The sequence below is a fragment of the Jaculus jaculus genome, chromosome 7, assembly GCF_020740685.1.
Source record: "Jaculus jaculus isolate mJacJac1 chromosome 7, mJacJac1.mat.Y.cur, whole genome shotgun sequence".
Classification (NCBI taxonomy): domain Eukaryota; kingdom Metazoa; phylum Chordata; class Mammalia; order Rodentia; family Dipodidae; genus Jaculus; species Jaculus jaculus.
The window spans coordinates 39,246,091-39,269,587 of record NC_059108.1 but is presented as its reverse complement, the minus strand read 5'-3'; the positions used below and the strand labels follow the sequence as shown (position 1 = coordinate 39,269,587).

Here is a 23,497-nt window from a genome sequence, read left to right as displayed (position 1 = left end):
ATGCTGGGACTGTCCCTTAGAACTGTGACAGCCAGCCTCAAATAATCCATACCTCCCATTGAGAATGAGCTGGAGGGTTTGAGCCACACCATTAGCAATGCTATTTCAAAGCTCCTCATGCTCAACATCATACGGCCCATCCTCAAAAATAATGTCCTCTAGGCTCTGCAAGGTTCCCTCCTGAGAAGACATGGAGTTTGGCCCTACGAGCAGATGAAACCCCAGCTCTAGTAGCAGGACACCCCACTCAACTTCGCCCTTCTGCACCAGCTGCTGGCCACCCCATCCTTAGAGCCCGCCCCTCCCCCAGCTCCCAAAGGTCACTTCTGTACCTGCGCTCACTCTTCCCTGTTGAAGGAGGCAGGGAGGGGCTCAGGTACCATATCAAAACTGTGAAGTAGGGCTGGAGAGATGGCTTAGCGGTTAAGCGCTTGCCTGTGAAGCCTAAGGACCCCGGTTCGAGGCTCGGTTCCCCAGGTCCCACGTTAGCCAGATGCACAAGGGGGCGCACGCGTCTGGAGTTCGTTTGCAGAGGCTGGAAGCCCTGGCGCGCCCATTCTCTCTCTCTCCCTCTATCTGTCTTTCTCCCTGTGTCTGTCGCTCTCAAATAAATAAATAAAAAATAAAAATAAAAAAAATAAACTGTGAAATAAATGTATTTAAACTTATGGAGGGAAGAAAAGATGTCATCAAATCAACTGGCTACCACTGGCAGTGGCTTAGGCACAGAGTTGCAGAATACAGAACCTTTGCCGTAATCCTAGCACTGTCACCAATGCTGCAGCAAGATACATGACCAGGACCTCCCAGGCTCCAGGCAATAAAGCTTGTGAACCATCTCACAGAGACACTTCCAATGCCTTCAGCATCAGAATTTTAAGTATCAAGACACCATAAGTAATTGGAGGAGAACCCCAGGTGGAAGAGGTCTGGGGGGACTGGCCAAGAAAGCCCTCAGGACATAACCCCTCCCACAATGATCCATCCTTCCTTATGTGCAAGTGTCCACGGATGCAGCCAGAAAATGTGTTGGCCCTCTCTGTGTACCCAAGGGGTCCGTGGAGACAGGATAGTTATTAACCAGGGGCTGTCCTTAGGCTGATGCACAGAACAGAATGCCAGGGATGGAAAAAAGGAACGACCCAATATTAGAAAACTTAGTCAAAGGATCAAAGCAAGATGCCTAATGGTCACTCACATAAAAACCTTGTCCTTGGGCTGGAGTATATGGCTTAGCAGTTAAGGCGTTTGTCTGCAAAGCCAAAGGATCCAGGTTTGACTCCCCAGGACCCATGTTAGCCAGATGCATAATGGGGTGCACACATCTGGAGTTCATTTGCAGTGGCTGGAGGCCCTGGCATGTGCCCATCCTGAATCTCTCTCTCCCCCTCTTTCTCTGTCAAATAAATAAAAAATAATAAAAATAATAAGAATTTTTAAAAACCTTGTCCTCAAGACTCCCTCCAAGTCGTGGATGAAGCGTCTTGGGATGAATCCTGACCACCGGGAAGAGGTCTCATGTTCCACGGGTAGTGGTAGAACACGCTTGGGACCTGACTCAGCAATGCAGCTCTGAGGTGACAGACACCCTCTCAGGGCACCCTTCCCTTTTGGGTTTCATCCATCTTAATGGACTTTCTGAACTTGCACTGTAGAAGAAAGGAGAGGCTAGGGAAGAGGAAGAGATAGCAGAAGACTCCTACTGTCCCTTTAAAAGGGATTTGAGGGCTGGAGAGATGGCTTAGACATTAAGGCACTTGCCTGTGAAGCCCAAGAACACAGGTTCAATTCCCCAGTACCCTTGTAAGCCAGAAGCACAAAGTGGCTCGTGCATCTGGAATTGTGTGCAGTGGGTGGCTGGAGGCCCTGGTGCACCCATTCTCCCTCTCTCTCTGCCTCTTTGTTTCAAATAAATAAAATAATTTTTTAAAAAGCAAATAAGTAAATAAAAGGGATATGGGAAAATGAGGAACACCTCTTCGGCCATAGGGGAGAGTTGGAAACCTCTAAGGATTTCTTTTTTTTTTTTTAATTAATTAATTTATTTATTTGAGAGCGACAGACACAGAGAGAAAGACAGGTAGAGGGGGGGAGAGAGAATGGGCGCGCCAGGGCTTCCAGCCTCTGCAAACGAATTCCAGACGCGTGCGCCCCCTTGTGCATCTGGCTAACGTGGGACCTGGGGAACCGAGCCTCGAACCGGGGTCCTTAGGCTTCACAGGCAAGCGCTTAACCGCTAAGCCATCTCTCCAGCCCCCTCTAAGGATTTCTTGACTCTCTGGTATGAGTGCAGCAGGTACATGTGACTGACCTAACTTCCAGAATAGAGGTGTTCGCTGAGTGGGGACACCATTTGGAGCCATGCTACCACTGAAATCTAGAGAGAAGTTGGACGAGAACAGTCTGCTAAAACCTGGAGCATTCTAAAGGACTAGCATGTGTCCCCACCCACGCCAATGCTAAAGCCCTAAGTCCCAACGCAACTACATTCTGAGACAGAGCTTCAAGGAGGTAAGGTTAAGTGAGGTCGTAAGGATGAGGCCCTAGTCCAACAATCCAGTGCCTTTAAAAGCAGAGAAGGATGGGAAACTGGCTCAGAGTTAAAGGCACTTGCTTGTAAAGCCTGCTGGCCAAGATTCAATTCCCAAGCCACCCATATAAGCTGGGTGCAGAAGGTGGTACAAGCATCTGGTGTTCATTTGCAGCAGCAAGAGGCTTGTCACACCCCTGTACACACATGTGCAAATAAACTGATCCATATTTAAGAATTATTATTTTTTAAAGCAGAGAACAAGAGACTGGGGGACATATGCAGAAAGAAGAGGCCATGTGAGCACGCAGCAAGAAGCTGGCCATCTCTGAGCCAAAGAAGAAAGCCTGAGAAAAGCCAACCCACTGAGGCCTTGACCTTGGGTCTCCAGCCTCCAGAACTGCAAGAAGACACATCTCCATCATCTTAGCTCCCAGCTCTAGCAAACTCATGTAAGCACTGAACAAATTTTTTATTATTTATTTTTGAGAAAGAGGCAGAGAGAGGAAGAGAGAGAGAGAAAGAGAATGGGCACACCAGGGCCTTAAGCCACTGGGAACAAACTTCAGACATGTGCACCCCCTTGTGGCAGATGTATGACATGGCATGCTTTGCTTCACTGTGTCTGGCTATGTGGGACCTGAAGATTCTAACATGAGTCCTTAGGCTTTGCAGGCAAGTGCCTTAACCGCTAAGCCATCTCTCCAGCCCTTCTGTTTCTTTCTAAATTCACTCACTCCTGTTTCTGCCATCTCTTTTCATAGGAATCAGGGCTTCCTCACCTTGTCAGGCAACTGGAGGTGCTATGTGGGCAATGGCAGAGCACACAGATTTACAGCCTGTTGCTGAAGACGGGGGCACCCTCTGTGCCCCACTCAAAAAGCTTCAGCTCAGAGAAGCAAGCACGTCTTCTCCATCCCCAGTGAGACTGTCATCTCTGACTTTCTGTTCTGCGGTGCCAAAGAAGCCCGAGAGATAAATTTGCTACTTGAAGATCTTTTATCCTGCTTCTGCAGGCATGCAGGACACGAACCCACAGAGAGGAGGTGGTGGCTGAGTGACAATGATGACTCACGCCCTTGTCTAGACAAGCAGAGCCCAAAGTAGGAGATGAAAAAGCCCAACTGCCCTCATGGTTGTGAGGCATGGACCAGCCACTGCTGTGATGTCATATTCCATACTTCACATCTGAGCCACCGAGCAGTTTCATTCATGTTATCATGGAGTCAGACTTAGCGAAAGATTGTGAGACGGAGTTTTCGGCAGCCCAAACTCCCCAGGCAGACAGTCTCTCTCTGGAGGCCACAGCTTGCTGTGACATGTGATCCTGTGTGGGAACCTGAGCTGTGATGCAGAGCTGTGGGCAGCCCGAGGCGCTGGCCGTAAGCATGAACTCCTCCTCCTCCTCCTGAGAGAACGGCAGAAATCTGACTCAAATGTCTCCAGAATTCATCACCAACAGGCACATTCTCTAAGTGGAATTCTAAAAAGAAGAACATTTCCAGGAGACATTATGGGGATGACCCAGAGATTTAAATCCACATGGATGAGTGATCAGTACCATTAAATTTCAGCCCAGTCTCTTGAAATTCCACATGCATGCACCACTTTGTGCATCTGGCTTGACATGGGGACTGGGGAATCAAACCCAGGCTGTCAGATTTGTAAGCAAGTGTCTTCACCGCTGAGCCATCGCTCCAATCCCTCCTATCACATCTTTAATCTTTACTAACGCTTATAGGACCTGCTTGTTTTTTAGATGAGGGCTTGCTATGATGTCCAAGCTGGTCTCAAATTCCTGGGCTCAAGAACTCCTCCTACCTCAGCCTTCCAAGTAGGCATGCACCTAAAATAAATAGAGTTTTAATAAGATTTAGTCATGCATAGTGGTGCACTCCTTTAATCCCAGAACTCAGGAGGCAGAGGTAGGAGGCTCGCCATGAGTTCAAGGCCACCCTGAGACTACATAGTGAATTCCAGGTCAACCTGGCCTAGAATGAGACATTACCTTGAAAGAAACAAAAAGAAGAAGAAACTTAATCACTGATAAATTCATATATTTATTGTTAAATTATAAATATATACTAACTACAAAATAAATTTTATACTTATTAAACTAATAGCTTCTGTAAATGCACATTTCTGATGGTAACTGTACACTTGCTTGGCTAAGGACGGGGACTAGCTTAAAGAATGATCATGGAGCAAACTTCTCTCGTTTCAATCTGTACCTAGTTGAGACCAACGATATTTTATAATGAATCCTGCCCTCCTTTCTCTCTTAACATTAAAACTAATACATGCTCCAGTAGGAGAAATGCCACTACTACATACTGGGGTGACCAATTGCTGCCTTAAAAATGATTCTAGGGGCTGGAGGGATGACTCAGTAGTTAAAATGCTTGCCTGCAAAGCCTAACAACCTGGTTTCAATTCCCCAGTACCCACGTAAACACAGCTGCATGTGGCTGGAGTTCATTTGCAGCAGCTAGAAGCCCTGGCACACCCATTATCTCCTTCCCTCTCTCTTTCTCTGCTTAACAATAAATAACTAGGGCTGGAGAGGTGGCTTAGTAGTTAAGGTGCTTTCCTGCAAAGCCTAAGGGCCCATGTTCTACTCTCCAGGTCCCTGTAAGCCAGACACACAAGGTGACACAAGCACACAAGGCCACATGCGCACAAGGTTGTGCATGCCTCTGGAGTTCAAGTTCAGTGGCTGAAGGCCCTGGTGCATCAATTTCCTCTCTCTCCCTTTCTCTCTCATAAAAAATTACAAAATAAATAAATAAGGGCTGGAGAGACAGCTTAGTGCTTGTTTGCAAAGCCTAAGGACCCAAGTTTGATTTCCAGTACCCACATAAGCCAGATGTACAAGGGGGTGCATGTGTCTGAAGTTCATTTGCAGTAGGTGGAGGCCCTGGTGCACCCATTTTCTGTCTCTCTCTCTCTCTTTCTCTTTCTATCAGCCTCTTTCTGTCAAATAAACAAATAAATAATGTAAAAAAAATTTTTTAAATGACTCTAAACTTTGTGGCTCATTATATATCAGGAATTCAGAAAAGGTTCAGTAAGGTAGTTTGGCATCTTTGTGGTGTCAAATGGGTCCACTGGGCCTGGAGGGTCATCCATCCCCCAGATAGGCTCTTCACACCCTTTCTCTGGTATCTGCCCTCCCTCAAAGCAATTGTGTTTCTTACATGGTGGTTCAAGGCTCCATAATTAATGGGCTTTGGGGGGTGGAGAGTGAAAGGCATGGCAAAGTAGAGTGTTATGGCCCACGGGTGCTCCATAGTTCTGAGCACCCACCACAGAGAGGCATCATGGACGGGTGTTGGCCATGATTTGATGTGATACAGTGCTGGAGGCAGAGTGAACGCTATTGGCACCAAGAGGGGCAGAGACCAGAGCTGCTGGGTGTCCCGGGATGGAGGGGGCAGTGCCAACAGAGCATTGTCCTGCTCTAGAGAAAATCCTCAGCCTAAGAGTAATTCATTTTTACATATGGACACAATATTTATTTTCGTCTATTTTCTGTTGCTACAGCAAAATATTTGAGATAAGAGGTTAGGGGCTGGGATGTAGCTCAGTTGATAGAGGGCTTGCCTAACATTCATAAAGCCCCAAGTCTGATTCCCAGCATCACATAAGCATTAGAGGTGTAGAGACAGAGGATTAGAAGTTCGAGGCCATCCTGGGTTAAATAGATCCTGTTTCAAAACTAGTAAGAATAACAAATAAAATAAAAATCGTTTCTAGAAAAAGAAGAAACTTTATTTAACTTCTGGTTTTGAAAGCTAAAGCTAAAGATCCAAGCTTGGGCTATTCCAACTAATCAGATACGCCCTCCAGTGAGGGTGCCCTTGGCTATATCACACTGTGGCCGTTGCCATCATAATGGGACCATGTGTAAGAGGAAGAGATCACATGACAGGAACCCAGAGAGACTCAGAGGGCCAAGCCTGCTCTTTTTACTACTCGCTCTCTTGGGAACTAGCGGTGGTCTTAAAAGGAGTGTACTAATCCCTTTTGAGGACAACTCCCCCAGTGACCTAATTACTCTATGCTCCACCTTCATGGGTTCCACCACGGCCACGCTACCACCTGGGGATCAAGCTGCCACTCCATGAGCCGCTGGGGGGCACATTCAAGCCACAGCCAAACCTTACCAATGTATTTTCGCTCTGCTCTAAAGTGTACCATATTTTCCAGAGACATAATTAGTGCATAAATGTAGAGTAGACTGGGGCTGGAGAGATGGCTCAGCAGTTAAAGCGCTTGCCTGCAAAGCCAAAGGCCCTAGGTTCGATGTCCCAGTACCCATTTAAAGCCAGATGCACGAGGTGGACTATGTGTCTGGAGTTCGTTTCCAGTGGCTAGAGGCCCTGGTGCATCTATACGCTCTCTCTCTCTCTCTCTCTCTCATAAACAAATTAATTATTTTTTAAAAGACAGAGTGGGGCTGGAGAGATGGCTTAGCGGTTAAGCGCTTGCCTATGAAGCCTAAGGACCCCGGTTCGAGGCTCGGTTCCCCAGGTCCCAAGTTAGCCAGATACACAAGGGGGCACATGCGTCTGGAGTTCGTTTGCAGAGGCTGGAAGCCCTGGCGCGCCCATTCTCTCTCTCTCCCTCTATCTGTCTTTCTCTCTGTGTCTGTCGCTCTCAAATAAAATGAATTAAAAAAAAATTTAAAGACAGAGTGTTCTTTACTTGTTCAGAATTCCGAGTATTATATGTCATGTTTGGAAAAACCATGTCACCTGCAGTAACAGTAGCTCATGTCATCTGGTTTAGCCTGCACAGGAGCTCCTTGGAACGGGTGCCAGAGCCCGTCTGCAGTCAGGGGCCTGCACTAGATGGAATTACTACACTCCACTCTCCTTCATTCTCTCTATATTTCAGTTCTATGACATCATGTTGATTTTTCCCCCCTAAAATATAGGTAAGGATAGGTTGTATTATCTAGCAACTTTACTTCAGGCTGTTAAAAATATTTGTACTAATAAAAAGGGTAGACTTAGAGCCCACCGCTTCAAAAGAAGTTTTCTGTGAACCAACACTGACTTTCCAAATGGGAACACCAGCAAATTGTTTCCTTTCCGAAGCCTGCAGGACCTGGAATGCCCAGCCTGGCAGGGCAGGACCTGCTGGCAACGAGGCAGGAAGGAGCGCTGCCTTAGTAAACCACCAACCCCAACGTGCTGCCCAAACTGCAGAAGAAGGTTCCGTAGATTTCATACGGTTATGTGGCCTTGGCCAGCTATTTAACAGAAACCTTAGTTTCCCCATCTGTGTAACAGAAATACAAATAGCTCCTCCCATGTTAACTTCCTTGGTGGTAGTGGTGGGGGATTAAACAAAGTAAGGCGGCTTGGTGCCTTCCTCAGCCTCCTTAAACACAGGGTACTCAACCAATGCCAAGTATGGACTTGTCACTATTTGGGCTGCACTCATGATTTATAGAACCTTTTAAATATTGTTTCCTGTGGGCTGCAGAGGTGGCTCAGTGGTTAAGGCACTTGCCTGCAAAGCCTAATGACTTGGGTTTCATTCCCCAGTACCCACATAAAGCCATATGAACAAAGTGGCACATGCATCTGGAGTTTATTTGCAATGATTACGGGCCCTAGTGTACCCATTCTCTTTGTCTGTCTCTCTTCTCTCTGTCTCTGTTTGCATACAAATAAAAAAATTAAATATTTGAGGCTGGGGAGATGGCTTAGCAGTTAAGGTACTTGCCTGCAGAGCCTACTGACCTGGGTTTGATTCCCCAGTACCTATGTAAAAGCCAGATGCACAAGATGTTACATGCATCTAGAGTTTGTTTGCAGCACTGGAGGCTCTAGAGTGCCCATGCTCTCTGTCTCTCTTCTCTCTATATCTGCTTGCAAGTAAATAAATAATGTTAAAAATAAATAAATGGGCTGGGCGTAGTAGTGCACGCCTTTAATCCCAGCACTCAGGAGGCAGAGGTAGGAGGATCGCCATGAGTTCAAGGCCATCCTGTGAATACAGAGTGAATTCCAGGTCAGCCTGGACTAGAGTAAGTCCCTACCTCGAAAAAACAAAAATAAATAAGTAAATAAATAAATAAACTGGGCACAGCAGTGCACGCCTTTAATCCCAGCACTAGGCAGGCAGAGGTAGGAGGATTGCCATGAGTTTCAGGCCACTCTGAGATTACATAGTGAATTCCAGGTCAACTCGAGCTAGAGCAAGAACCTAACACACACACACACACACACACACACACACACACACACAAATAGATAAATAGGGCTGAAGAGATGGCTTAGTGGTTAAAGCATTTGCTTGGGAAGACAAAGGACCCAGGTTCTATTCCCCGGGACCACTGTAAAGCCAGATGCAAAAGATGGAGTTTGTTCACAGCAGCTGAAGGTCCTGGTACACCCATTCTCTTGGTCTCATTCTCTATCTGCTACTTTCTCTCTCTCTCAAAAATAAAGATAAATAAATAAGGGCTAGCTCTTTGAGGATGGCAGATATTTTATAAATAGATAAATAAAAATATTTGGTTTAAGCCACCTTGGCAGTGTAGAATGGTATGGCTCTCCCTGGGAAGGGATCTGAAAGGTGGGGCCACACCCCAGTACTGGTGACCCCAAGTAGCACAGGTTGGTAGCTAACTGGCATTTCAGCGCTGGAGGCTTTGCAGCTAGCTCCCTTTTTCTGTTCTATGCAGCTCTGAGGATGCATGGGAGCCCTTGGAAGAGGAAAAAGTTACTGGAGAAGGGAAGCTTTAGAGGGAAATATGCCCTTGCTAAAAATGTCTGTATCCTTCAAAACTCTGGGGAAGCCGGGCATGATGGTACATGTCTTTAATCCCAGCACTCTGGAGGCAGAGGTAGGAGGTTGGCTGTGAGTTCGAGGCCACCCTGAGACTACATAGTGAATTCCAGGTCAGCCTGGGCTAGAGTGAGTTCCTACCTCAAACACACTCTTCAGAAAAAAAAAAAAAAAACTTTGGGGGAGAGTCTGAGCCCTGTCCTGGGAGCAAGGCTTCCAGTCTGGGTGTCTGGGGCTCTTTCGGAGGCCATGGCCATCAGGGCCTCGGGGTTTGCTTTAATTCTTTCTTCAGATGTCAGGTATTTTTCCCTTGAGCTTGGTGATAGGTTAACCTTCCAGCTTCCATGACAGAGTGAGCTGGCTGGAAAACAGACACTTACAGAGGGCGGTGGCCTCCATATATAAATTCCCATTATCTTGTCCAGAATATGTGTTCTCAGGCATGAGGAAGAAGATCCGTGAAGGTTTGGGAGGCGGTGGATAAAGGAGCCCAGCCGAAAGCAGGAAGTCCCAGCCAAAGCGGGGCCTGGGTTTGCTTAACTCAGTCTATAAAACTGTGTAACTCACATCATTTTCTGCTGGAAATCTACAAGGACCAGCTGGTTCCTATGGAAATATTTTTCTCTTCAGCCATAAAAATGTCAAATGTAGCTATAAAAAATGACCTCACCTGTGTCCAGAAATATATGTGTATATATATTAAATGATCATACTTCCAATTTATTTATCACCATCCTAGTATCAAGCCAAGAACTCAACTTGACCTGAACAGAGACTTGGGGGACGTGCATGGAACACCCCTTTCTAAGTGTACTTTCTGCCCACTCTACAAGCATCACAATACCTCAGTTGCTTTATTCATTACTGGATTCATACCAGATAACTTCCAACTAAAAGGAGGGCAACAGAGAGAACTGGTCCTTAATGCCATCACCTATCACAGCCTCCCACGCATTCTCACACAAATCACAGCCCAAATTGAGTTTCTAACTTCACATCCCTGGAGAGAGTTTATACTCACTTGCTCTCATTAAGACAACACACAATTTGTACACCTTCTCGCTGTGGGACCAATTAACCATTTCCACATCAGGCCCCCAATAAAATCTCACCAAGCCATTTGCCCTCTTTATGTTACGTATTTAATATTCATTATGTTATCACCACTTAAAAAAAAAAAAACAAGAGCTGTAGCTTCACACTGTGGGTGGTGGATTGAAGCATTTTGCATATCAAATGTTTTATAGCTATATGTAGCTTTCTGTTTGATGAATTTTTGTGAATTAGGTCTTAGAGGGATGGGCTCACATACTCCCTAGCACACTTTGGCATCGGAAAGGGGGCGCTTCCAATACAAGGGGCAATGCACATATGGCCATTAAACAGACGCTTAAATCACAAGGCAAACTCCAGCACAGATAACAGTGGCAACAGCATGACCCAGACCAATGACCACAACTGAAAAATGACAGACACCTGTGCCCAGAGCAGCGTGCTTTACTATATACAGTATAGCTAGTGTTGAGTTTGGAATAAGCAGCATGACTTTAACAGCCTGACGAAGCCCCAGCATTGCCTGTACTTGCCAATACAGGGGCCCTAGATCCTAAGCCACTGTGGGGGCAAGAGGAGAGCCAAAAAAAAATGACTCTCACAGGGGAAATGGTTAGGCCCAAGGGGATGGTTTCAGCTGCACAGCCTTCAAATCCCATCTTCATCAAAATCAAAACCATGAATCAGGCTGGAGAGATGGCTTAGAGGTTAAGGTGCTCACCTAGAAAGCCTAAGGGCCAGGGTTCAATTCCCTAGGCCCCACGTAAGCCATATGCACAAGGTGGCACATGTGTCTAGAGTTTATTTGCAGTGTCTAGAGGCCCTGATGTACCAAGTCTCTCCACCTGTCTCTCTGTTTCTCTCTCTAACTGCCTCTGCCTCCATTTATTTGTCTGCCTCTGCCTCTCTCTTTCTCCCTCTCTCAAGCAAATAAATAAATAAATAAATGCCATGAATTGCCAGAGCTAGATTTTTCACCTTCTGTTTTTCTCTTTCCCTCGTCTTTCCTCATTCGCCAAGGCAAAGGCTTGTCAAAACAGGACTCAGATCCTGGGGCCACCTCAGGTTGGCTTAGAGACTGTGGCCATGGCAGAGCCTCAGACATGGCCACCCTGAGAACACGTGGGACTGGTAAGAGGACCCAGGGCTTGGCTCTGGATGCCAGGGAAAAACACACTTCTTGTGTTCAATACTGGTTTTCTCATCACAGCTATGTTGTCCCGGAATGACCTAGGAACAAAAGAGGAAGTCAAAAGCACAAAGTTTTCCTTTACTCCGAAAGCAAATGACCCATCAATGTGGGAGCTGACAGCCATATGCCCAGGCCTCCTGACGCTGGTCTGTTAAACCCACAAGCAGGAGGAGGTGATAGGCAGAGTGAGGGTCAAGTTCTCCTCTGAGAGCTAAGGCAGGTCGCCCTCCGGCTTTTATCCCACTCCCTGTTGTTATTTTCCCTCAGTGCCACCTTCTCCATTGAACTTAGACCCAGCTAGGGTAATTCAGCATTTGTCTCCAAGTTTAGAACGTTTCTTTTTGAAAGACTGAGTGCTCTGGGGCTTGGAGAAATAGCTTAGCCATTAAGGCATTCGCCTGCAAAGCCTAACAACCCAGGTTCAATTCCCCAGTACCCACAAAAAGCCAAACGCAGAAATTGGTGCATGCAACTTTGGAGTTTGTTTGCAGTGGCTGGACACCCTGGCATACCCATTCTCTCTCTCTCTCTCTCTTCTATCTCTGTCCACTTGCAAATGAATTAAGAAAGAAAGCAGGCTGGAAAGATGGCTTAATGGTTAAGAAGCTTGCCTGCAAAGCCTAAGGACCCAGGTTCAATTCCCCAGGACCCACATAAGTGAGATGCACAAGATGGCACATGCATCTGGAATTCCTTTGCAGTGGCTAGAGGTCCTGGCATGCCCATTCTCTCTCTCTCTCTCTCTCTCTCAAATAAATAAATATAAAAAAGATTTTTAAAAATGAGTGTTTTTGCCATAGAAGAAACTGCGCAGAAAGGGGGAAGGGGCAAAGGCTTTTGCCACAGAGCTAAGCAGACAGCATCAGCACTTTCCAAGCACAGCAAGGACCCCCGCCCCCCATAGTCAACTGTGTTCTCTGCAGAAGCATCCAGCTGCTCCTCACCCTTCCTCCCTCCCAAGGCGGGCGGACCCTGAGTGCAGGGCCGTGCGCTCGCCCTCAAAACTCGGCAGCAGTGGAACTAGACTCTAGTTATCTGATCAGTAAATGCAACTGCCAAAGCATGAAAGCACACCTGCCTTCCACAAACAAAACTTTCCGCAGAGCGAGCCTGGGCGTGTGGGGGAGAGTACAAAGGGGTTTATACGCGTTCCCCTCGCCGGGTTTGCTGTAACATAGCCAAGGCCAAGGTTGGAGCAGCAGAGAGGCCGGCTGCAGGGACAGGAGGCCACGTTCATCTGGTTGCAGGATGTCGCAGGGACGCACTGGGATGACCATTGAGGGGGATAAAGTCCTTTTTACCCTGGAATATAGTAGCCCAAGCAAAACCACCCCACGAGGGAGAGTTTTGTCTTTGCACTGGTGACTAAGCCCGCCCCCGCTCCCAGTTACAAGGGCCTGACTTAGGGCTGGGGAGATGGCTTAGCGGTTAAGCGCTTGCCTGTGAAGCCTAAGGACCCCGCTTCGAGGCTCGGTTCCCCAGAACCCACGTTAGCCAGATGCACAAGGGGGCGCACGCGTCTGGAGTTTGTTTGCAGTGACTGGAAGCCCTGGCGCGTCCATTCTCTCTCTCCCTCTTTCTCTCTCTGTCACTCTCAAATACATAGATAAAAATAAACAAAATTTTAAAAAACAAGGACCTGACTTATTCTAGAACGCTCAAACCCTGCTTGCTGCTGTGGCCCACCCCAGCCGCCCAAAGGCGGGGTGATCTTGTCTCTGTGGGGACCACCTGCCTAGCCTACCAGGACACCTTCCATAGCGTCCCATCTTCACCACAGGACTTGCCTGAGAAGAAGCCCAGCAATGCTAAGTTGCTAATGGTTAAACTCCAAGGGCTTGAGATTTGAATCTCTCACCACTGGCTTTCCAACCCCTGGGTGGCCATGAGGATGGCCTGCCCGCCATGCTGCCCACCTGTGACCACGGTGCTGGTGTGTGTGTGTGTGTGTGTGTGTGTGTGTGTGTGTGTGTGTGTTTCATAGGCTCCTCTGAGATATGGGACCACTTCGATGCCTCTTTAAACATCACTGTGAGATCAGTCAGCGAAATTCCAAACAAGGAGACATGAGCAAACCTTCTGGCCCCAGCTTCCCATCAAGTCTCAGCCAAAACTCTCTCTCCACCGACCACACACCAGGAATGCAAGCTTGCAGGAACGCCAGGAACACACCCTGGACAGAACTGGAGCCGCGAAGGAGCCTGGAGGTGACAGTGACAATGCCCCAGCCCCGAGGGCTGGCCTCTGAGGCCCAGACTCCCTGTGAGGACAACAAATGCAGGCTTTGCCCCAGGGATTTCCAGCCTAGCCTCAGAGATCCACAGCAGGGGGACTGGGCAAAGACAGGCTCTGAAGAAGAAAGGTAGAAAAGGAGAAAGGAAGAAAGAAATCACATGGCAGATTCAAAGGCAATCCAAGTACTCGGAGCTACTGTCTCCGTCTCAGAAGTTTTATCGAGATTTGGGTGCCTTAATGATCTTTGAACCACATCAGAAAATGTCACAGTAGATGTTTGAATTAAAAGCCGGTAGGTTTGCCAAAAGACCAATTGTTAAAAATTGGCAGCAGTCCAAAGAACTTACCAAGCTGCCTGCTGCCCGGGGCTCAGAGAATTGCTAATTCTAGAGAAAGTTAATTATCACCTTATTGATAAAGGGGTAATTTTTAAAGCTTGTGGTATAGCTTTTGTGCCTCATTAATTAAAATTTAGAGCAATTTACTAGACACCCAGGTGGCTTCTGTTACATTATATTTATACCAAACCATTTGAAAATTTTTTCTCCTAGGCACTGTTTTGAATCTTCAGGTCTCTCTTCATCTGTCTTTGAAAGCAGAAAGAACATTTTGAAGGAAAAAAAAATGTGTAAATCCTAAACTAGCCTTTGGGGAGGTTTCTGGATTAAGAAATAAGATATCCAAGGAAGCCTTTTGAAAAGATCTCTCTCAGACAAGTCACATTTGCCAACCTGAGGGGACGACCTTCTTCATTCCCAAATAAAATCCAAAGGGATCAAACAGGTGGGGCTTGGAATTCTAAAGACCACCAAAAGAGTATAGGCCAGCTATCTGGCTTCCAAGAAGCCTAAGCTTCCAGGGGCAATGGCTCAGGACAGGACAAATGTCCGCAGCTCTAACACGGCCCCTGGGAATTAATTCTGAGGCCCAGCCGCCACCTCTGCCCTGACCAAACCTTCCAAAGCGCATGTCACATGCGATGTGTGCATGTGTGATATGCCCTCAGGTCATGCAAAATTGTAAACAGACTTAAGAAACCCTCTAAAATTTAACTCCCCAGATTTCCAACAGAAAGGTTATTCCTTGCTGAGCATTCCTTTTTTCCTTAAACTTGTTAAACACTTGAGATCCAACGTTGAGATTAAAAATGAATAAATAAAAACCACCACATCATGAGAGGTTTAAAGCAATCTGGTCTTGATTTTCCCATCATTTAGAGTTTTAAAATTTTAAAACTTCTGTCTGCATTGTTTAGCATAACTGCTTGAGTTCTTATCACAAACAAGCATTCTTGAACATGTTAAAAGTCATTGCCCCTTTGAAATTTTCAGAATAAAAATTTTGGTGGCCAGGTGACAGTATTTGAGTTTGGCTTGCTTCTCAGTGGCTGCCATCACCCTCCTGCCCAGGCCCCCGGGACCAAAAAGTGAAACCGCTCTTGCAGGTTTCAGCTCAGAAAACACACCAACAGGACAGGAGCAAAGGAAGGACAGAAACTGTATTCTTTTTTTTTCCTTTTTTTTTTTTTTTGTCTTCCTACTGCTACTCATGTTTTTTTAGAAACAGAATTTTGGTGGCACAGGTGAGAAATTTAAACACATTAAGCATGAAAGAGTTGGGGTGTTGTGGGATCTGCACTTTCTTTTATAACTTCACCAATCAGACTGACAAATTATGAAATGATCAGAGAGCTCCTCCACATGCACAAGCTTAAGAGCGAGAGAAAACGCATTCATGATTCAAAAGTTAGTCACCACTGTTTCAAAAGGAGATGTTTGAAGCCACTAAGCAACCTCTCTGAAGAGAAGCATCTATATTCACATTGGATTTGCGTTTCCGTTGCTCTAGGTAATTGTCACCCAACTGCTGTTTTTCAAGAGTGCTTTCCAGCTGGTTTTACCAAGCAACCCCCAAAAATGTTTCACACACACACAAAATAAATAAATAAATAAATAAATAAATAAATAAATAAATAAATAAATAAAATGTTTCACACAAGCCGGCGTGGTGATGCACGCCTCTAATCCCAGTACTTGGGAGGCAGAGGTAGGTGGATCACCATGAGTTCGAGGTCACCCTGAGATTACATAGTGAATCCCATGTCATCTTAGATTAAAGCAAGAGACCCTATCTCAAAAAAAAGAAAAAAGAAAAAAGAAAAAGAAAAAGAAAAAGAAAAAGAAAAAGAAAAGAAAAAAGTTCCACACAATACTCCAGATAACTTACCTCAATGTGCTATGAATGATTTTAGTTATTCATATATTTTTATGATGTTACTCTAGATATTCCATTTTGTTAAAGAAGAAAAAGTCTTGGGGAAAAAACAAAACAATTGTATTCCTCACTCTTCATGAATTACTCCTCGACTAAGAAATTAAAAACACAAGAGTCTACATCATATAATCTCCATTCTAAAGTGTATAGATTTTTTTTTTAAACTATATAGATTACTTTCTCAGGTAGCACAGTATCTGAGTGCTGCTAAACAGTCACTTTGCTCAGAAGTTACTGATGGTCTAGCCCCCTTGAGAACCATCATAAAATCTAGAGACAACATGATAAACCACTTCTCACTTTCTGCCATAGATAGCGGAAAAAAATTGGACTTAAACACATCATTGATGAATACAGCCTGCATCTCACCCTCCCCTACTGGTCCTGTCTGGCTGCAAGTGACCTGCAGTGGACACTCTAGGCTGTGGGAGAAACACAGTGCTCCACCCAGAAAGGAGCTGACTTTGTATTTGAACTTGGGAAAACTCCTCTGAACACTCCATAAAACTGTCTCTTCCTCCCGCCCTCCGCAAATTAATAACAGCAACTAACAAGAAATGCTATTATCTTTGACTGGTAAATTAAGAAAAGCCAACACAAAGACATACAAAATATTCCATCTGAAATAATCAGACTAAAATTCAATTTAAAAGCAACACTTTGACATGTTCACAACACACCAGTTTTAATCATCAAATGTTAGGTAAATATTTGTATTCTAAGACATACTACAATTTTTTAACTTAAGAAAATAAAACAAGGCAAATCACAATTATTATGAGGGAAAAGGCTAGCCAGTTATTTGACTTCATATTTGGTGCCTTAACCGCTCAGCAATCTCTCCAGCCCTTACTTCACATTTAGAGAAAGAAAAAAAAAAAAACTTTCTACAAATTTAAAGAGTAGTGGGTGCATATATATCCAAAATTCATCAGCCATGGTTCTATATGGCATCTTCCTTTGAGTTAAAAGATCAAACCTTGCCTTTTTCAGTAGAGAAACTGAAGTTTACCTTCTGGGTTCAGCAGCTGTGGTGCAAACACTCACGCATTGCAGTGGAGGCAAGGATGTGCCCCCCCCCCCCGCGCCCAAAAAAAGAAAAGAAAAAGACCTGATGCAGGTAACCTGTCATGCTCAAAAAGAAGGATCCCATGTCACGGTACACCCGCCAGTTGTGTGTCTCCCTTACCTACAGCTCGTTCACAGAGCCCTGATTAGGGTGTCGGCCAGGAGGGTTGACTCAGATCAGGACTTTGGGCACACGCACCCGCGTATCGCGAAAGCTATCTTCCAGCTGCTCAGTTACTCTCCAGCAGCCGCGCTCGGCTGCAAACATCTCATTAGACTAATGCATCCAGCACGGGCAGAACACTCGATTTACCACAGCTACAGCAATGAATTTCCATTACGATGACAGCTTCAACCACATCATGTCCGGAAAACCAGCCAACCACTGGCTTTTAAAGAACACACACACACTTTACATGCAGAAAATGAGGGTGTGCGTGTGCGTGTGTGTGTGTGTGTGTGTGTGTGTGTGTGTGTGTGTGTTTCGTGTTTTGTGTTTCCTTCCTCTTCGCAGCCCAACTAAGAGAAATGGGCAGTGCAGTTTTTTGTCAACATGAGCTGCAAGGTAATAACACTTGTGCTTCTTTGGTAGTTACGTCCTTGTAATAACCTGAATTGTGTCACAATTGTCAGGATGGGTGTTTCCTACATTTGAGTTTTCATTACCCCTCCTCTGTTGCCATAGAAACCAGACTGTAGCATCGTCTCTTTGTCCCAGTCCTGCAGCAGTGAGGGCCAACACCAGGCTTATAAGACAGTACTGTTCACACAGTCCAGTGCTTGGGGAAAGAGAAAAAGACAAAAAAGAAAGGAAGGAAGAAAGAAAGAAAAGGGACAGAGAAAAAGGAAGGAAGGAAGGAAGAAAAGACAGAGAGGAAGAAAGGAAGGAAGGAGAAAGGAAAGGAAGGGAGGGAGGGGAGGAAGGAAGAAAAACAATATTCCAACAACATCCTTACGTGGGAAAGCCTGCGTTGGAGCAAGGAGTTCACCCATGCGGGCAAGCACCCACCACTGGAGCTATTAGCTCTGAAGCTGCCTGCTGCTACAGTCATGCAAGGGATTAACACTGCACCCGGAGCCGGGCCCCCATCTATGTGTGCACGTGTCTAAGTGCCAACTACACTTCCAAACATGCCTGAGCCCTGCGTGGGAGGGGTGGGTGGCTCTCACACAGGAAAGAGACGCCCGTCTATCCTCCAAGGCCCACTGGCAGGTCGGTTTATTATGGGGAAGGGACCTTTTCTTCCTTTCTTTTTAGAAAATCGAACAAAGCTTCTGGTACTCATTTTATCCACTCTGGAGTATGGGATGTTTCAAACTGTTTCCTATGAGATAAAACATCCGTTCTTGCGAAAAACAGGCCACCCTCTGGGCTTACTCCTAGCAAGAGACCTCAGCCAGGGCTGCACATCAGCTTGGCTAAGGAAAGCCTTGGCTACAGCTAAACTAGTTTTAAAAAATGCAACTACAAAATAAATAAATAAATAAATAAAAATAAAAAAATAAAAAATGCAACAACAGGGCCGGGCGTGGTGGCGCACGCCTTTAATCCCAGCACTTGGGAGGCAGAAGTAGAAGGATAGCGATGAGTTCAAGGTCATCCTGAGACTACAGAGTGAATTCCAGGTCAGCCTGGGCTAGAGTGAAACCCTACCTCGAAAAAATTAAAAAAAAAAAAAAAAAAAGCAACTGCAATGGCTAGAGAGATGGTTTAGTGGTTAAGGCTAGGGACCCATGTTTGACTCTCTAGGTCCCACATTAGCCAGACCCACAAAAGGGGAGGCAAGTGCAAGGTTGCACCTGTCCACTAGGTGGCACAAGCGTCTGGACTTTGATTTCAGTGGATGAGGCCCTGGCACACCAATTCCCTCTCTCTCTTTCTCTCTCATAAAAAATCGCAAATACAGGGAGCTGGAAAGATGGTTCAACAGTTAAGGCTCTTGCCTGAAAAGCCTAATGACCAGAGTATGATTGCCCAGTACCCCCACAAAGCCAGTTGCATAAAGTGGCACATGCATCTAGAGTTCATTTGCAGTGGCTAGAGGCCCTGGCACACCCATTCTTCCCCCACCCCCATGTCTTTCCCTGCTTGTTAATAAATAAATAAGATTAAAAATGTGCTGGGTATAGTGATGCAAGCCTTTAATCCCAGCACTTAGGAGGCAGAGGTAGGAGGATCGCCATGAGTTTGAGGCCACCCTGAGACTACATAGTGAATTCCAGGTCAGCCTGGGCTAGAGTAAGACCCTACCTTGAAAAAAACAAAAAAACAAAAAAAATGCAACTACAAACCAGGCATGGTAGCACACACCTTTAATCCCTACACTCAGAAAGCAGAAGTAAGATAGGATTGGTGTGAGTTCAAGGCCACCCTGGGACTTCAGAGTGAGTTCCAAATCAGCCTGGACTAGAGTAAGACCTTACCTCAAAAAAAACCCCAAAAACCTACACCTTAAACTGGGGCTGGAGAGATGGTGCTTACTTACAACTTGAACTAAAAGTATGCAGAGTCATATTAGAAAGAAATAAATTTCTCTCAAATTATAAAGATAAAGAGAGTTAATGTTTATGAAGGCAATGCATCATACTTATTGAGCAAGAAATAATTCCCTCCTTTAGTCCATTTAATCATTGAATGGTGTTGCTCTATGTAGGAAGAAGGAAGAAAGGAATGAAGGATAGAAGGAGGGAAAAAAGCAACCTGAATAAAGAGAGATAAGGAGAGGGAGAAAAGCAAGAAGGGAGGAAGAAAGGAAGAGAGGAAAGGAAGGAAGGAAGGAAACCTAAGGCCACTGGGTGGTTTCAATGTGCCCAAACCTCAGTTGGAGCCACAGTGGTTAAGGCTGTGGCCTCACATGAATCCACACCACGTTCTACTGCTAAGCACCTTGGATGGACTAGGTCACTAGACTTTCTCGTGTTTCTTTAGTTAAATAAACCTTTCTTAAGTATTCATAAATAGTCTCCAAATCTTACAAAAGAAAAAAAAAAAGGCTTGGCAGGATCTCCACCTACTCTCAAAAGAGGACTCTGGTTTCCCTGCCTGGAAGGATTCTGAAATCAATCCCTTTCTCTCTCCCTCTCCCTCTCCCTCCCTCCCTCCTCCTTCTTCTTCTCTCTCTCTCTCTCTCTCTCTCTCTATCTATCTATCTCGGATCAACATCCTTAGAATCCTTACTTCCTTGTCTTCTCCCAGATGTGGCTTGTCCTTAAGTTAGGTGTGTCTGGAATGCATATATTGCCACCCAATGAACCAAGCTAGTAATGATACATAAACCTGAAATTAACTAAAGCTGGCTTTATATATGGTGTGTGTGTGTTTGCGTGTGTGTACTGAATTTAACTATACTTAGTGGTTAAGGTGCTTGCCTGTGAAGCCTAAGGACCCATGTTCAACTCTCCAGATCCCCTGTAAGCCAGATGCACAAAAGTGAGGCAAATGCAAAGTCTCACAGGCCCACTAGGTGGTACAAGCATCTGGAGTTTGACTTCAGTTGCTGAGGCCTTGGCACACCAATTCTCTCTCTCTCTAAAATAAAAAAATATATAGATAGATAGAGACATAAATCGATCTTACTAGGATTTCCTTTATTCTGCAAGAAATGAATCAGCCCTTCCAAAGCTCAAGGAACATTGCAGAAGAGGGGCAAAAAGAATTCAAGAGCCAGAGCATGGTGGGTGTGGGAGGAGAAAAAGGCTATAACACTGTCTGTGGGCATGACAGTGCCATTGCATTTATTTATTCCTTTATTTAAGAGAGAGAGAGAGAGAGAGAGAATGGGCATGCCAAGGCCTCTAGCCACTGCAAATGAACTCGACACATGAGTCACCTTGTACATCTTGCTTACATGGGTCCCGGGGAATTGAACCTGGGTCCTTAGGCTTCATAGACAAGCACCTTAATCGCTAAGCCATCTCCCCAGCCTTACCATTGCATTTCTGATCTCGCAGTGACTATCGTGACCTACACAGTATTGAAGCCAGCCACACTCTATCATGAATGGTGAAGACCATGGGACCCCATCCCTTCTTGAGACATTATTGGCTATTAATGGTTGCTGAAAAAGGAAAAGACATTTTCTTGAGTAATATGGCTGCTGATGAGTTGCCCACTCGGCTAAATAACCCTTCATCCATGCTCATGCCAACAATCCTAAAAAAAATTCAGTGAACACACACACACACATGTACACATGCACACACCCAAAGCAGAAAAGGGACTCACTAGGAAGAAGAAGGGGTTCAATGGGAGAGAAGGAGGGAAGGTAGTAAAAATCATTGATCAATTCTGAAGGTTACGTTTACAGGAAAGATCATATCAGCTATGGGATATGTTGGGAGGAGAAGGGGGACCCTCCCAGCTGACACCTCTAAATCAAACACATCCCTGCGGACATCAATGTGCTCAGGTGCCATGTGCCTGGCTCATCTGCTCTGGCACTGTGGTCATATTTCTCACTCAGGTTACAGGCAGCATGCTCCATTCTTCCCATATAAATATTACTAAGTAGTTGGGTTTCATAAGGTGCATAGGGGGGCAGGTTTATTTAGGGGGTCACAAATGCAGACTTACTTAGGATCATCCCCATTTTCATTTGAAGAGTTAGCATTCTGTCAGTTGCTTGTAAAGCCACTATCCATACCAAGAACAGCCTTTGGGGGCTGAAGTGATGGCTCAGTGGTTAAGCACTTGCCTGTGAAGCCTAAGGACCCTGGTTCAAAGCTAGACTCCCCAGGACCCACATTAGCCAGATGCACAAGGGGGAACACGCGTCTGGAGTTTGTTTGCGGTGGCTGCAGGCCCTGGTGTGCCCATTCTCTCTCCATCTCTGTATCTGCCTCTTTCTGTCCCTCTCTGTCTCTCTCAAAAATAACAACAACAACAAAAAGTACAGCCTTTGGGGCTGGAGAGATGGCTCAGTGGTGAAAAGTACTTGCTTGCACACTCTGAGGACCTGAGTTCAATTTCCCAGCACTCATATAAAGCCAGATGTACAAGGTGGCACATGTGTCTGGAGTTCATTTGCAGTGACAGCAGACCTTGGTATGCCTGTTCATACTCTCTCTCTCTTTACAAATAAATAATAAAAATATAAGGTCTGGAGAGATGGCTCAGTGTTTAAGGTGTTTGCCTACAAAAGCCTAACAACCTAGGTTCAGTTCCTCAGTACCTATGTAAAGCCAGATGTATAAAGTGGCACATGCATCTGGAGTTCATTTGCAGTGGCTGGAGGTCTGGTGTGTCCATTTTCTTTCTCTCTCTCTCTCTCTCTCTGTCTGTCTGTCTCCCTCTCTTTCCTTGTCTATTTCTCTCTCTCAAATAAATAAATGAAAATAAAATACTACTGGGGAGCTGTGCATAGTAACACACACCTTTAATCTCAGCATTCCAGAGGCAGAGGCAGAGGCAGGAGGATCACTGTGAGTTCAAGGCCAGCCTGGGACGTCTACAGAGTGAGTTCCAGGTCAGCCTGGGCTGGAGTGAGACCCTACCTTAAAAGACCCGACCCCCCAAAAAAACCTGCTGGGGGTGCTGGGAGATGGCTCATTGGTTAAAGATGCTTGCTTGCAAAGCCTGTTGGCCTGGGTTCAATTCCCAATTACTCATGTAAAAGCAGATGCAAAAAGTGGGGCATGCATCTGGAGTTTGTGTGCAGCAGCAGGAAGAAGCCCTGGTGTGCCCATACACACAGGCACACATACACACATGTGCAAATTAATAAAGGAAAAAATTTTAAATACTGCTGGACATGATATTCACCAGGAGGCTAAGGTAGGTAGGTGTTTTGCTATGAGTTCAAAGTCAGAGTGAGTTTCAGGTTAGCCTAGGTTAGAGTGTGATCCTGTCCAAAAGAAAAATAATCTGCATTTGGGCTCAGCTGCAATAGAATGGTGTGTGTGTGTGTGTGTGTGTGTGTGTGTGTGTGTGTGTGTCAGACAGACAGACAGACAACAGGGCCTACCAAACACAGATTCTACATTCCCCACATTTCACCAGAAAGTAACACTTTGGTGATGAGTGTGGTGGTGCCCAGGCCTAGGCTACATAGAGAGTTTGAGAGGTGCCAGGCGTACATGAGACCCTGTGGAAAGGCCAACGTGCTAGGTGATGCGTGCGCCTGGAGTTTGTTTGCAGTGGCTGAAGGCTCTGGCGTGCATATTCATTCCCGCCCTCCCCCCTACATCCTGGGTCCACACACGTGAAACAAGTCAAGGCCAATCACTGAGGCAGCTTTGGGGCTGGGAGAACAGGCGGCTCTGCAGGGAGGGGATTAGGCGCCTGGATGTGAAAGGCAAGGTGGCTGTGGGAAACCTTTAGCGGCGCTGCATCTTTAATGAAT

At 45.7% G+C, this 23,497-nt stretch overlaps 1 protein-coding gene across 5 annotated transcripts in view; it reads right to left on the bottom strand.

Moving 5' to 3' along the window:
* The window catches only part of Scml4 (Scm polycomb group protein like 4), a 141,984-nt gene extending 124,238 nt beyond the window's left edge, over positions 1 to 17,746 (bottom strand). For 4 of the 5 annotated variants that reach the window (XM_045154658.1, XM_045154663.1, XM_045154659.1 and 1 more), the window contains exon 1: positions 17,278 to 17,746. The gene's annotated coding sequence lies outside the window, so the exon portion shown is untranslated. The remainder of the gene's footprint in view (positions 1 to 17,277) is intronic. The other variant, XM_045154660.1, reaches the window with a different exon arrangement.
* Between the last annotated feature and the right edge of the window lie 5,751 nt (positions 17,747 to 23,497).